Genomic DNA, 13,708 nt, shown 5'->3' with positions numbered 1-13,708 from the left:
GATTTTGGTGTTAGAAATTTAAATCCAATCAAATTGAATCTGTTACATGCGCCGAATACAACAGGTGTAGACTTTACTGTGAAATGCTTACTGACAAGCCCTAACCAACAGGTGTAGACTTTACTGTGAAATGCTGACTTACAAGCCCTTAACCAACAGGTGTAGACTTTACTGTGAAATGCTGACTTACAAGCCCTTAACCAACAGGTGTAGACTTTACTGTGAAATGCTGACTTACAAGCCCTTAACCAACAGGTGTAGACTTTACTGTGAAATGCTTACTGACAAGCCCTTAACCAACAGGTGTAGACTTTACTGTGAAATGCTTACTTACAAGCCCTTAACCAACAGGTGACTAGACTTTACTGTGAAATTTACTGCTTACTGTAGACTTTACTGTGAAATGCTGACTTACAAGCCCTAACCAACAGGTGTAGACTTTACCTTAACCCCTAACAGGTGTAGACTTTACTGTGAAATGGTGTAGACTTTACTGTGAAATGCTTACTTACAAGCCCTTAACCAACAGGTGTAGACTTTACTGTGAAATACTTACTGACAAGCCCTTAACCAACAGGTGTAGACTTTACTGTGAAATACTTACTTACAAGCCCTTAACCAACAGGTGTAGACTTTACTGTGAAATGCTTACTAACAAGCCCTAACCAACAGGTGTAGACTTTACTGTGAAATGCTTACTTACAAGCCCTTAACCAACAGGTGTAGACTTTACTGTGAAATACTTACTGACAAGCCTTAACCAACAGGTGTAGACTTTACTGTGAAATGCTTACTTACAAGCCCTTAACCAACAGGTGTAGACTTTACTGTGAAATACTTACTAACAAGCCCTTAACCAACAATGCAGAGTTAAAAAATAAGAACATTTGCACATTTTCTTTGGAGCTTGTGATTTTTTTCATGTTTAAAAAAAAATTGAACTATTATTGAACTTGGCAAGTCAGTTAAGAACAAATTCCTACTTACAATGAATAACAATAACAAGGCTATATACAGGGAGTACCAGTACCGAGCCAATGTGCAGGGGTACAAGGCAGGTAATATATATATATATATTCTTCTTAAACCACCAGCGGGCTGGATTTAATTGTCTCAAGGGCCGGATCTGGCCCGCTGACCGCATGTTTCACACCCCTGAACTGGGTGCTTTACTAAATATTGTAACATCTGTTATATGACTCAAATTATTATTATTGTCCTATTTGACTATTACTTGTTTTATGGAGCTTCTTTAACTGGAGATGGAGTCTTTTAATCTGTTAATCAGGTATTTCAGAGAGTGTTTGTTGTCTGCAATTTGATTAATAAAAACGTTGAACTTGAATTTATTCTTCACAAGAACAAGATAAGATAAGAACCCATGTCCGAAATGATTTTGCAGTGAATTAATGCTCTCTGTCTGTGTAGAAAGGCTATAGTCCTATAATGTCTCACTAAACTATATCCTATATTACAATGTTATTACAGTCCAACAATGGCTCCTTTCTGTGCATATGCTGCCATGTGTCATAGCTTGGGTACCAGTTGGTTTAGCTAGCATTCTATTCCTTGCACTCTGTTTCATTGCCAAACATTCTTTGGCACCTAACAGAGTGAAAGGAGTGGAATGTTATCTAAACAGACTGGTACACAGACGACATGTGGCATTGTGTCAAAGAAGGTGATCTTGATTAATAGAGTCAGATTACGGAGTGCTTTCCCTCTAACCTCCCAACGGTGGAATGAAAGATGCTGGATTATGTGAGGGAGAACGGGGAAGCCAACACAGAGAAAGGGAGACAAACAAGGGAAGCCAACACAGAGAAAGGGAGACAAACAGGGGAAGCCAACACAGAGAAAGGGAGACAAACAGGGGAAGCCAACACAGAGAAAGGGAGACAAACAAGGGAAGCCAACACAGAGAAAGGGAGACAAACAAGGGAAGCCAACACAGAGAAAGGGAGACAAACAGGGAAGCCAACACAGAGAAAGGGAGACAAACAACTGAAGCCAACACAGAGAAAGGGAGACAAACAAGGGAAGCCAACACAGAGAAAGGGAGAATGAAACAGGGAAGCCAACACAGAGAAAGGGAGACAAACAGGGAAGCCAACACAGAGAAAGGGAGACAAACAGGGAAGCCAACACAGAGAAAGGAGACAAACAACTGAAGCCAACACAGAGAAAGGGAGCCAAACAAGGGAAGCCAACACAGAGAAAGGGAGAATGAAACAGGGAAGCCATCACAGAGAAAGGGAGACAAACAGGGGAAGCCAACACAGAGAAAGGGAGACAAACAGGGGAAGCCAACACAGAGAAAGGGAGAATGAAACAGGGGAAGCCAGGGAAAGGAGGCAGGGATTAAAGATTATTTGACCCAGGGTGCATCCCAAATGGCTCCCTATATATACCACTATAGCCTCTAAGTAATGCACTATGTAGGGAATATCAAATCAAATGTATTTATATAGCCCTTCGTACATCAGCTGATATCTCAAAGTGCTGTACAGAAACACAGCCTACAACCACAAACAGCAAGCAATGCAGGTGTAGAAGCACGGTGGCTAGGAAAAACTCCATAGAAAGGCCAAAACCTAGGAATAAACCTAGAGGGGAACCAGGGTATGAGGGGTGGCCAGTCCTCTTCTGGCTGTGCCGGGTGGAGATTATAACAGAACATGGCCAAGATGTTCAAATGTTCATAAATTACCAGCATGGTCAAATAATAATAATCACAGTAGTTGTCGAGGGTGCAGCAAGTCAGCACCTCAGGAGTAAATGTCAGTTGGCTTTTCATAGCCGATCATTAAGAGTATCTCTACCGCTCCTGCTGTCTCTAGAGAGTTGAAAACAGCAGGTCAACAGGAAAACAACAGGTCAGGATTCCAAAGCCGCAGAACAGTTGAAACTGGAGCAGCAGCACGGTCAGGTGGACTGGGGACAGCAAGGAGTCATCAGGCCAGGCAGTCCTGAGGCATGGTCCTATGGCTCAGGTCCTCGGAGAGAAAGAGAGAATTAGAGAGAGCATACTTGAATTCACACAGGACAACGGATAAGACAGGAGAAGTACTCCAGATATAAAAACTGACCCTAGCCCCCCACATAAACTACTGCAGCATAAATACTGGAGGCTGAGACAGGAGGGGTCAGGAGACACTGTGGCCCCATCCGATGATACCCCCGGACAGGGCCAAACAGGAAGGATATAACCCCACCCACTTTGCCAAAGCACAGCCCCCACACCACTAGAGGGATATCTTCAACCACCGACTTACCATCCTCAGACAAGACCGAGTATAGCCCACAAAGATCTCCGCCAAGACACAACCAAAGGGGGCCAAAAAACAAAACACCCCACCTCCCCCAATAGGGTGCCATTTGGGGCGACACCTAGTTAGGGTTGCTCTACAACCTTGAATCGATGCAGGCTGCACACTGCACCACCAGACCTGGGTTTACATTCTATTTGAAATCTTTCAAATACTTTAAGTGTTTATTCTAGCCTGCCTAGAGTGCCAGATGGGCAGATTGTCATGTATTGTCATGAGTCTTGCCCTGGAGGCAGGTCTGAAGAATGGTCACTAGCTATCACAGCAACAAAGTCATAAAATTTCATTTTAAACTTTAATCACACTGTTAGCACTAATGCCTAACCTTAACCTTAACCACACTGTTAGCACTAATGCCTAACCCTAACCTTAACCACACTGTTAGCCCTAATGCCTAACCCTAACCTTGACCACACTGTTAGCCCTAATGCCTAACCTAACCTTAACCACACTGTTAGCCCTAATGTCTAACCCTAAAATTAACCACACTGTTAGCCCTAATGTCTAACCTAAAATTAACCACACTGTTAGGCCTAATGTCTAACCCTAACCTTAACCACACTGTTAGCCCTAATGTCTAACCTAAAATTAACCACACTGTTAGCCCTAATGTCTAACCTAACCTTAACCACACTGTTAGCCCTAATGTCTAACCCTAACTACACTGTTAGCCCTAATGCCTAACCCTAACCTTAACCACACTGTTAGCCCTAATGTCTAACCCTAAAATTAACCACACTGTTAGCCCTAATGTCTAACCCTAACCTTAACCACACTGTTAGCCCTAATGTCTAACCTAACTACACTGTTAGCCCTAATGCCTAACCCTAACCTTAACCACACTGTTAGCCCTAATGCCTAACCCTAACCCTAACTACACTGTTAGCCCTAATGCCTAACCCTAACCTTAACCACACTGTTAGCCCTAATGCCTAACCTAACCTTAACCACACTGTTAGCCCTAATGTCTAACCTAAAATTAACCACACTGTTAGCCCTAATGCCTAACCCTAACCTTAACCACACTGTTAGCCCTAATGTCTAACCTAACCTTAACCACACTGTTAGCCCTAATGCCTAACCCTAACCTTAACCACACTGTTTGCCCTAATGTCTAACCCTAACCTTAACCACACTGTTAGCCCTAATGCCTAACCCCTAACCTTAACCACACTGTTAGCCCTAATGTCTAACCTAACCTTAACCACACTGTTAGCCCTAATGTCTAACCTAACTACACTGTTAGCCCTAATGCCTAACCCTAACCTTAACCACACTGTTAGCCCTAATGCCTAACCCTAACCTTAACCACACTGTTAGCCCTAATGTCTAACCCTAACCTTAACCACACTGTTAGCCCTAATGTCTAACCCTAAAATTAACCACACTGTTAGCCCTAATGCCTAACCCTAACCTTAACCACACTGTTAGCCCTAATGTCTAACCCTAACCTTAACCACACTGTTAGCCCTAATGCCTAACCCTAACCTTAACCACACTGTTTGCCCTAATGTCTAACCCTAACATTTACATTTTACATTTAAGTCATTTAGCAGACGCTCTTATCCAGAGCGACTTACAAATTGGTGCTTTCACCTAACCTTAACCACACTGTTAGCCCTAATGCCTAACCCTAACCTTAACCACACTGTTAGCCCTAATGTCTAACCCTAACCTTAACCACACTGTTAGCCCTAATGTCTAACCCTAACTACACTGTTAGCCCTAATGCCTAACCCTAACCTTAACCACACTGTTAGCCCTAATGCCTAACACTAACCTTAACCACACTGTTAGCCCTAATGTCTAACCTAACCTTAACCACACTGTTAGCCCTAATGTCTAACCCTAACTACACTGTTAGCCCTAATGCCTAACCCTAACCTTAACCACACTGTTAGCCCTAATGCCTAACACTAACCTTAACCACACTGTTAGCCCTAATGTCTAACCTAACCTTAACCACACTGTTAGCCCTAATGTCTAACCTAACCTTAACCACACTGTTAGCCCTAATGCCTAACCCTAACCTTAACCACACTGTTAGCCCTAATGCCTAACCCTAACCTTAACCACACTGTTAGCCCTAATGTCTAACCCTAACCTTAACCACACTGTTAGCCCTAATGCCTAACACTAACCTTAACCACACTGTTAGCCCTAATGTCTAACCCTAACCTTAACCACACTGTTAGCCCTAATGCCTAACACTAACCTTAACCACACAGTTAGCCCTAATGCCTAACACTAACCTTAACCACACTGTTAGCCCTAATGTCTAACCCTAACCTTAACCACACTGTTAGCCCTAATGCCTAACCCTAACCTTAACCACACTGTTAGCCCTAATGCCTAACCTAACCTTAACCACACTGTTAGCCCTAATGCCTAACCCTAACCCTAACTACACTGTTAGCCCTAATGCCTAACCCTAACCTTAACCACACTGTTAGCCCTAATGCCTAACCCTAACCTTAACCACACTGTTAGCCCTAATGCCTAACCCTAACCTTAACCACACTGTTAGCCCTAATGTCTAACCCTAACCTTAACCACACTGTTAGCCCTAATGCCTAACCCTAACCTTAACCACACTGTTAGCCCTAATGCCTAACCCTAACCTTAACCACACTGTTAGCCCTAATGTCTAACCCTAACCTTAACCACACTGTTAGCCCTAATGCCTAACCCTAACCTTAACCACACTGTTAGCCCTAATGCCTAACCCTAACCTTAACCACACTGTTAGCCCTAATGTCTAACCCTAACCTTAACCACACTGTTAGCCCTAATGTCTAACCCTAACTACACTGTTAGCCCTAATGTCTAACCCTAACTACACTGTTAGCCCTAATGTCTAACCCTAACTACACTGTTAGCCCTAATGCCTAACCCTAACCTTAACCACACTGTTAGCCCTAATGTCTAACCCTAACCTTAACCACACTGTTAGCCCTAATGTCTAACCCTAACTACACTGTTAGCCCTAATGCCTAACCCTAACCTTAACCACACTGTTAGCCCTAATGTCTAACCCTAACCTTAACCACACTGTTAGCCCTAATGCCTAACCCTAACCTTAACCACACTGTTAGCCCTAATGCCTAACCCTAACCACACTGTTAGCCCTAATGCCTAACCCTAACCTTAACCACACTGTTAGCCCTAATGCCTAACCTTAACCACACTGTTAGCCCTAATGCCTAACCCTAACCTTAACCACACTGTTAGCCCTAATGCCTAACCCTAACCTTAACCACACTGTTAGCCCTAATGTCTAACCTAACCTTAACCACACTGTTAGCCCTAATGTCTAACCCTAACCTTAACCACACTGTTAGCCCTAATGCCTAACCTAACCTTAACCACACTGTTAGCCCTAATGCCTAACCCTAACCTTAACCACACTGTTAGCCCTAATGCCTAACACTAACCTTAACCACACTGTTAGCCCTAATGCCTAACCCTAACCTTAACCACACTGTTAGCCCTAATGCCTAACCTAACCTTAACCACACTGTTAGCCCTAATGCCTAACCCTAACCTTAACCACACTGTTAGCCCTAATGCCTAACCCTAACCTTAACCACACTGTTAGCCTAATGTCTAACCCTAACCTTAACCACACTGTTAGCCCTAATGCCTAACACTAACCTTAACCACACTGTTAGCCCTAATGCCTAACCCTAACCTTAACCACACTGTTAGCCCTAATGCCTAACCCTAACCTTGACCACACTGTTAGCCCTAATGCCTAACCTAACCTTAACCACACTGTTAGCCCTAATGCCTAACACTAACCTTAACCACACTGTTAGCCCTAATGCCTAACCTAACCTTAACCACACTGTTAGCCCTAATGCCTAACCCTAACCTTAACCACACTGTTAGCCCTAATGCCTAACACTAACCTTAACCACACTGTTAGCCCTAATGCCTAACCCTAACCTTAACCACACTGTTAGCCCTAATGCCTAACCTAACCTTGACCACACTGTTAGCCTAATGCCTAACCTAACCTTAACCACACTGTTAGCCCTAATGCCTAACACTAACCTTAACCACACTGTTAGCCCTAATGCCTAACACTAACCTTAACCACACTGTTAGCCCTAATGCCTAACACTAACCTTAACCACACTGTTAGCCCTAATGCCTAACCCTAACCTTAACCACACTGTTAGCCCTAATGCCTAACCCTAACCACACTGTTAGCCCTAATGCCTAACCCTAACCTTAACCACACTGTTAGCCCTAATGCCTAACCTTAACCACACTGTTAGCCCTAATGCCTAACCTAACCTTAACCACACTGTTAGCCCTAATGCCTAACCCTAACCTTAACCACACTGTTAGCCCTAATGTCTAACCCTAACCTTAACCACACTGTTAGCCCTAATGTCTAACCTAACCTTAACCACACTGTTAGCCCTAATGCCTAACCCTAACCTTAACCACACTGTTAGCCCTAATGCCTAACCCTAACCTTAACCACACTGTTAGCCCTAATGCCTAACACTAACCTTAACCACACTGTTAGCCCTAATGCCTAACCTAACCTTAACCACACTGTTAGCCCTAATGCCTAACCTAACCTTAACCACACTGTTAGCCCTAATGCCTAACCTAACCTTAACCACACTGTTAGCCCTAATGCCTAACCTAACCTTAACCACACTGTTAGCCCTAATGTCTAACCTAACCTTAACCACACTGTTAGCCCTAATGCCTAACACTAACCTTAACCACACTGTTAGCCCTAATGCCTAACCCTAACCTTAACCACACTGTTAGCCCTAATGCCTAACCCTAACCTTGACCACACTGTTAGCCCTAATGCCTAACCCTAACCTTAACCACACTGTTAGCCCTAATGCCTAACACTAACCTTAACCACACTGTTAGCCCTAATGCCTAACCTAACCTTAACCACACTGTTAGCCCTAATGCCTAACCTAACCTTAACCACACTGTTAGCCCTAATGCCTAACACTAACCTTAACCACACTGTTAGCCCTAATGCCTAACCCTAACCTTAACCACACTGTTAGCCCTAATGCCTAACCCTAACCTTGACCACACTGTTAGCCCTAATGCCTAACCCTAACCTTAACCACACTGTTAGCCCTAATGCCTAACACTAACCTTAACCACACTGTTAGCCCTAATGCCTAACACTAACCTTAACCACACTGTTAGCCCTAATGCCTAACACTAACCTTAACCACACTGTTAGCCCTAATGTCTAACCCTAACCTTAACCACACTGTTAGCCCTAATGCCTAACCCTAACCTTAACCACACTGTTAGCCCTAATGCCTAACACTAACCTTAACCACACTGTTAGCCCTAATGCCTAACACTAACCTTAACCACACTGTTAGCCCTAATGCCTAACCCTAACCTTAACCACACTGTTAGCCCTAATGCCTAACACTAACCTTAACCACACTGTTAGCCCTAATGCCTAACACTAACCTTAACCACACTGTTAGCCCTAATGCCTAACCCTAACCTTAACCACACTGTTAGCCCTAATGCCTAACACTAACCTTAACCACACTGTTAGCCCTAATGCCTAACACTAACCTTAACCACACTGTTAGCCCTAATGCCTAACCCTAACCTTAACCACACTGTTAGCCCTAATGTCTAACCCTAACCTTAACCACACTGTTAGACCTAATGTCTAACCCTAACTACACTGTTAGCCCTAATGTCTAACCCTAACCTTAACCACACTGTTAGCCCTAATGCCTAACCTTAACCACACTGTTAGCCCTAATGCCTAACCCTAACCTTAACCACACTGTTAGCCCTAATGCCTAACACTAACCTTAAATTAAGAACAAAAATATTTTTTTAAATGGATTTTTATGACAGACAATTTTGTCTTGGCAGCTAGACTATCTAGTGGAAATCGCTCAGTTCTTCTACCAGGGCAACAATTTGTGACAATAAACGTCAACCTGCCAGAATCTCAAGGCTGGTGTAGAGGGTAACAATGGCTGCTATATACTCCACCCCAGCATGGGTAACAGTGACTGCTATATATACCCCCGCATGGTTAACAGTAGCTGCTATATACTCCACCCCAGCATGGGTAACAGTGACTGCTATATATACCCCCCCCCCCCGCATGGTTAACAGTAGCTGCTATATATACTCCACCCCAGCATGGGTAACAGTAGCTGCTATATATACTCCACCCCAGCATGGGTAACAGTGACTGCTATATATACCCCCCCGCATGGTTAACAGTAGCTGCTATATATACTCCACCCCAGCATGGGTAACAGTGGCTGCTATATATACACTGTTGGTACCAGCACGGTACCAATCTGGACCCCACTGCTATTCTGCATCTTTATCCCCCTGTTGTTCACTACTATTCCTGCCTTAATAAAGTGATAATTATGGGGGAATATATATATATATATATATATTATTATTATTATATTATTTTACATTTGTTTGTTTATCTTCTTCAAGTTGACAGAAGGAAGGATGAAGGCGGACCAGGAAGCTCCTCCCTCCTCCCCCAGATTGGAGGATTTGGCGATCCGGTGTCGGGAAGTGTGTCGGTCGTACGGGAAACTCAAAGTCCTGAGTAACCTCAACTTGACCGTACCACAGGGACACATGTTAGTAACCCACACTGACATTACAACAAAATCAAGCTTCGTGTCCAAATCATATATAAGTAAGTTAATTGAGTGACACTATTAAGTTTTAGATACTTTATGATGGTTTGGACATGAAGTGTGAAAAACTAGTTTATACTGTAGGTACCTTTGACTTGCATTGGTTTGTGCCACATTTGAAACAATGGCCAAGTAAACAAAACCAAAGCATGGATTGCTATGATACCCTTACAGGGTAAGGAACAGGGCCTGATTACTGAACGGGCACGCAGGGCAGGTGCCCCAGGGCCCCCGTTTCTTTGGGGGTTGTGGGCCATCTCTGGAGGTCACAAAATGTGTTGAAATGCAGGACGTTGGCTGTTTTCCAGGAACCCAAATGCAGTAGTCCGGCCCTGGTGAGGAAACCAATATGTCATTTTTTTAAACTATCCCTTTATAGCCTAATGATAATCTATACCTTTAACACGTAAACAACATAATTGCATTCTTGCGTATGGTAAAAATGTAGGCTTCACTTGGATTTTCACCTGAATCATGCATTGATGTCATTGGAAGTTGTATGCGAGTTACAATTAAGAGTCAGACCGTAGTGAGAAATAAGGGTAGCAATGTTATCATACTATATATAGTACAGGGGTACTTAACCCTACGAGGTCTGGAGTCTGCTGGTTTTCTGTTATACCTGATCATTAATCACACCCACCTGTTGTCCCAGGTCTAAGTCAGTCACTGACTAGAGGGGAATCACCCACCTGTTGTCCCAGGTCTAAATCAGTCACTGACTAGAGGGGAATCACCCACCTGTTGTCCCAGGTCTAAATCAGTCACTGACTAGAGGGAATCACCCACCTGTTGTCCCAGGTCTAAATCAGTCACTGACTAGAGGGGAATCACCCACCTGTGGTCCCAGGTCTAAATCAGTCACTGACTAGAGGGGAATCACCCACCTGTTGTCCCAGGTCTAAATCAGTCACTGACTAGAGGGGAATCACCCACCTGTTGTCCCAGGTCTAAATCAGTCACTGACTAGAGGGGAATCACCCACCTGTTGTCCCAGGTCTAAATCAGTCACTGACTAGAGGGAATCACCCACCTGTTGTCCCAGGTCTAAATCAGTCACTGACTAGAGGGGAATCACCCACCTGTTGTCCCAGGTCTAAGTCAGTCACTGACTAGAGGGGAATCACCCACCTGTTGTCCCAGGTCTAAGTCAGTCACTGACTAGAGGGGAATCACCCACCTGTTGTCCCAGGTCTAAGTCAGTCACTGACTAGAGGGGAATCACCCACCTGTTGTCCCAGGTCTAAGTCAGTCACTGACTAGAGGGGAATCACCCACCTGTTGTCCCAGGTCTAAATCAGTCACTGACTAGAGGGAATCACCCACCTGTTGTCCCAGGTCTAAATCAGTCACTGACTAGAGGGGAATCACCCACCTGTTGTCCCAGGTCTAAGCCAGTCACTGACTAGAGGGGGAATCACCCACCTGTTGTCCCAGGTCTAAATCAGTCCCTGATTAGAGGGGAATCACCCACCTGTTGTCCCAGGTCTAAATCAGTCACTGACTAGAGGGGAATCACCCACCTGTTGTCCCAGGTCTAAGTCAGTCACTGACTAGAGGGGAATCACCCACCTGTTGTCCCAGGTCTAAGTCAGTCACTGACTAGAGGGGGATCACCCACCTGTTGTCCCAGGTCTAAATCAGTCACTGACTAGAGGGGAATCACCCACCTGTTGTCCCAGGTCTAAGCCAGTCACTGACTAGAGGGGAATCACCCACCTGTTGTCCCAGGTCTAAATCAGTCACTGACTAGAGGGAACAATTAAAAATGCAGTGGAACTGGCTTGGAGGTCCAGAGTTGAGTTTGAGGGCTATAGTAGATATCTATGATTTGGCTCTCATGTCAATTTTTTTAACCCAAAATTCTGTTCTCTCTTACCTTGCAGCTACGGCCTGCTGGGTCCGAGTGGGTGTGGGAAGACCACGCTGTTGAAATGCATTCTGGGAACCCTGAAGATCTCCCGAGGGCACATCAGCGTGTTGGGGAAGCCGCCCGCATTTCCTGGACACCAGGTCCCTGGGAGGATGGTGGGGTACATGCCACAGGTACACTGTTATCAAATCAAATGTATTTATATAGCCTTTCTTACATCAGCTGATATATCAAAGTGCTGTACAGAAACCCAGCCTGAAACCCAAAACAGCAAGCAATGCAGGTGTAGAAGCACGGTGGCTAGGAAAAACTCCCTAGAAAGGCCAAAACCTAGGAAGAAACCTAAAGAGGAACCAGGCTATGTGGGGTGCCCAGTCCTCTTCTGGCTGTGCCTGGTGGAGATTATAACTGAACATGGCCAAGATGTTCAAATGTTCATAGATGACCAGCGTGGTCAAATAATCAGTTACTTAGGAATAGAGTCATAGCCAGGGGGTGTCATCCTCCATGGTCCTTGGTTAAGGTTAGGGTTCGGGTTAGGTAAGGGTTAAGGTTGGGGTAAGGGTTAACGTAAGGGTAGGGGTTAAGGTAAGGGTAGGGTAGGGGTAAGGGTAAGGTTAGGGTAAGGGTAAGGGGTTAAGGTTAGGGTTCGGGTTAGGTTCGGGTTAAGGTTGGGGTAAGGGTTAAGGTTGGGGTAAGGGTTAAGGTAAGGGTAGGGGTTAAGGTAAGGGTAGGGTAGGGGTAAGGGTAAGGTTAGGATAAGGGTAAGGGGTTAAGGTTAGGGTTCGGGTTAGGTTCGGGTTAAGGTTGGGGTAGGGGTTACGTTTAAAGGGAATTTTTTAAATCAACTTGGGCCTTCTGAGTGGCGCATCGGTCTAAGGCGTCACTACAGACTCTGGTTCAATCTAGGCTGTGTCGTAGCTGGCTACGACCAGGAGACCCATGAGGCGGCGCACAATTGGCCCAGCATCGTCTGTGTCAGGGGAGGGTTTGGCCGGCCGGGATGTCCTTGTCCCGTCACGATCTAGCGACTCCTCGTGGCGGGCCGGGCGACGTCGGTCGCCAGCTGGACGGTGTTTCCTCCGACACATTGGTGCGGCTGGTTTCCGGGTTAAGCGAGCAGCGTGTCAAAAAGCAGTGCGGCTTGGCGGGGTCGTGTTTCGGAGGACACATGACTCTCGACCTTCGCCTCTCCCGAGTCCATACGGGAATTGCATCGATGGGACAAGACTGTAACTACCAAATGGATATCACTAAATTGGGGAGAAAATGGAGTTAAAAAGTACACCAATTTAATACTTATAAAAAAATGTCCACTTCATGTTCATCATCTCCAGCACCACCACAACATCAACATATGTTAAAATGGAGTGTTTCTATGTTTTCTAGTAAAACAAATAGAGGAAGATAAGTGTTTTCAATTACATCATCGGTGTGCATCGTGTGATTTTAGCCAATTATGAGGAGGCATTGCCTTGTAATTATCTACTAATACTAATATCTACTTTACTGCAAATCATTGATGTTGGGGTGGTGCTGGTGATGATGAATATAAATTTAAGGGAAGGTTAGGGGTTAGGGGTTAGGGTTGGGGTTATCGTTTAGGATGGGGATGTCCCAAGGATCCCGGATAGCACTGACCCTTCCCCCATGGTACAGAAGAGGTATCTCGTGTTACTGGCCTGCTGTACTAGACTCTTAACTTTGTCTGGAAATGAGACTCTCCTTTTCACTTAAATGAAACCTGGGGATAAGCAGCACAGCTCCGCGAGAGGTTCACGCTACTCAGCGTAAAATTACCT

General features: G+C 44.8%; 1 pseudogene; it reads left to right on the top strand.

The window, feature by feature from the left end:
* Positions 1-9,825: 9,825 nt before the first annotated feature.
* LOC135573654 (ABC transporter G family member 23-like) overlaps positions 9,826-13,708 on the top strand; it is a 41,525-nt pseudogene continuing 37,642 nt past the window's right edge.

Source organism: Oncorhynchus nerka, linkage group LG10, assembly GCF_034236695.1.
Source record: "Oncorhynchus nerka isolate Pitt River linkage group LG10, Oner_Uvic_2.0, whole genome shotgun sequence".
NCBI lineage: Eukaryota > Metazoa > Chordata > Actinopteri > Salmoniformes > Salmonidae > Oncorhynchus > Oncorhynchus nerka.
This window is presented reverse-complemented; position numbering and strand designations above follow the sequence as displayed.